The sequence below is a fragment of the Apis dorsata genome, unplaced genomic scaffold (assembly GCF_000469605.1).
Source record: "Apis dorsata unplaced genomic scaffold, Apis dorsata 1.3 scaffold_82, whole genome shotgun sequence".
Taxonomy (NCBI): domain Eukaryota; kingdom Metazoa; phylum Arthropoda; class Insecta; order Hymenoptera; family Apidae; genus Apis; species Apis dorsata.
The window spans coordinates 1,394,776-1,397,212 of record NW_006263380.1 but is presented as its reverse complement, the minus strand read 5'-3'; positions in this window follow the sequence as shown (position 1 = coordinate 1,397,212).

Here is a 2,437-nt window from a genome sequence, read left to right as displayed (position 1 = left end):
TGTGGATCACGGACGCATACCAGAAACGGAGATAACAGGGCCGGATAGGGGAAAAGGATCGAATAAGAAGCGATTACAATAGCTGTCAGAAAAAGTCGGGGAGCCGCTTATTAACACGAGATCGTTGGAAGGCTTCGAACTTTCTTCTTTTCTTGTTCGAAGGGAAGCGGAGCTGCTTGGAGAAAGAGGAAAGGGGGCGCATCGATCGTTTCTTCGGTTTAGAACAATGCTAAAATAATAACAGCTCCGGCCGAAAATAAGAAAGCGAAAGATCGAAAAGCAAAACTAACGCGCGGGGTGGTGGCGCGAGGGGGTTTACGAACATGGTGGACGAAAAATTGGCAAGTGTACCCCCGGTACCGGGTTTGGGTAGCGAGGCAATACCACGAGGGACGGAACGAAGGATGGAACGAAGGGGGAGAACGAAAGCAGTTCCAGGAGAAAAGAGAAACGTAAGGAGGAGGGGGCGGCGGCGAAGGGGAGGGGGGAGGCAAATTCGTAACGAATTCTTTTGTTTCGAGCACCCCGAGAAAAGGAGCAACGTAAGAGAAAACGATCCCAGACTACTACTACTCGGTGTGGCGTGGTGTGGCGTGGCGTGGCGTGGCGTGGCGCGGTAGAGCGACGCAGCGACGAGGAAAGAGGAGAGAAAGCGAGTTCGGGGCCCGTTCGGCGCGCGTTCGCAAACCTTTTCTGCAGCCGTGTATGCAGCCTGTGCAGCACGAGAGTCGCAAACCCGCCACTAACACTCGAAACTCGGGGATATAAGTCGGTGCATAGAGTACGGTTATAAGAGTGGCAGGGAGCACGCGGACGGACGCGAGCGCGCGCGCGCTCGGGAATATAAGGTTTTATTTTCGAAATTTATGATTGTCAATAAATTTTAAAAGCGTTCCGTCTGGAGCCCTAAGGGCTGGCAGGGCTGGCCAGACCGAAAGTAGTCGTCGAGAGGGCCAGATCTCTTCTCTCTCCCTTCCTCTCCTTCGTCTTTCTCCTTTCTCTCTCCCCTCCTCTCCTAGCTCCACGCTCTCTTTCCTCTTTCCTCGCCGTTTCTTCTTCCTCCTCCTCCTCCACCTCCTCCTCCTCCTCTTCTTTTCTTCTTCTTTCATTCGTTCGTTCTTCTTTCGTCTCTCCCCCTCTCTCCTTCCGCCCTCTCCTTGTTCCCTTCTTTCAATTCTCTCTTTCTCTCCACCTATATACACCACATCCCAGGCCCCTATGGGGATTCGGGTTTAGCGGTTAATTGCGTTTGGTGCAACCCGCGTGGATTTTACAACCGCGATTTTCATCCTTTTTTTCTCCCTCCCGGACTTTCGACTGGCTGCACTCCTACTCTCCCCCTCCTTGTATTTCTGCGTCGTTCGTTTCTTCTGCTTTTTCGATGTGTTATTCTTCTTCCCTTTCTTCTTCTTCTTCTTCTTCTCCTTCTTCTCCTCCTTTTCTTTCTCCTTCTCCTCCTCCTCCTTCTTCTTCTTCTTCTTCTTTCTCCTCTTCGTCATAATCATCTCGGTCCCGGTCGCGATCGTCGTCCCGTTTCGTTCCCATCTCCATCCCAACGTCCCGTAGGAGTCGTTTAATTGTTCGACTGGTTCTCAAATCGGTTCCTCGCCGCGGCCGTTTTTTAGGCCACTCCCATATCGCAATATCTGCTCAACCGCGATTTTCCCTCTGTTCGCTCCATTTTTTCCCTTTGCACCGGGGCCCCGCAAAGATGAATCCCCCGGAGACGAATTAATGAGCGTAGATTAGCGCCCATCGTTATTTATGGAACCCGATGCCCGAGCTTTTATATTCCTCTTCCAAATCCTCCTCCCCCACCCCATCCCCCGTGTGTCGATCGCGGCTACGCTCTCACGACCACCACACTCTGCTCCATTTTTCGTCACGAACTCGACCCCTCCCCCTCTCCTCCCCATCAATGTGTAATTTCTTCGTATACGAAAACCGATATTTCACGGCTAATCACCAACATTTCGGAGGCGTGGAAAAGACGTTCGTTATTCATCGAGTGTCCCCCCGGGGATACAAGAGCGAGCCGGCCAATCGGTACATCGAATCCCCGCGATCGAACGTGTCGAGAAGCCTTGGAACGATTTCGATCCTTCCTATCGTCCATTATCTATTTCGCCTTATTAAACGGGAAATATTTTATACATATATATACGTATATACGAATATATTTTCGCTTCTTCGTAATCGTATTTCTTCGGCTGTATCTTCGACTCGGCCGAGTTCTTTCCGTCGTAACTCATTAGCGCCATATATCTTTGTCTTCTCGTCTCCGCTCCGTATCTCCGGCATGTCACGAATCTATATATAAATCGTCGATAAATCTCTCTCTCTCTCTCTCTCTCTGTCTCTCAATCTTCTTTTATCGAGTCGATTCCGTGACTATACGTAGGCTAAGCGTAGTAGAGATCGTTTTCGTATCGAAGCG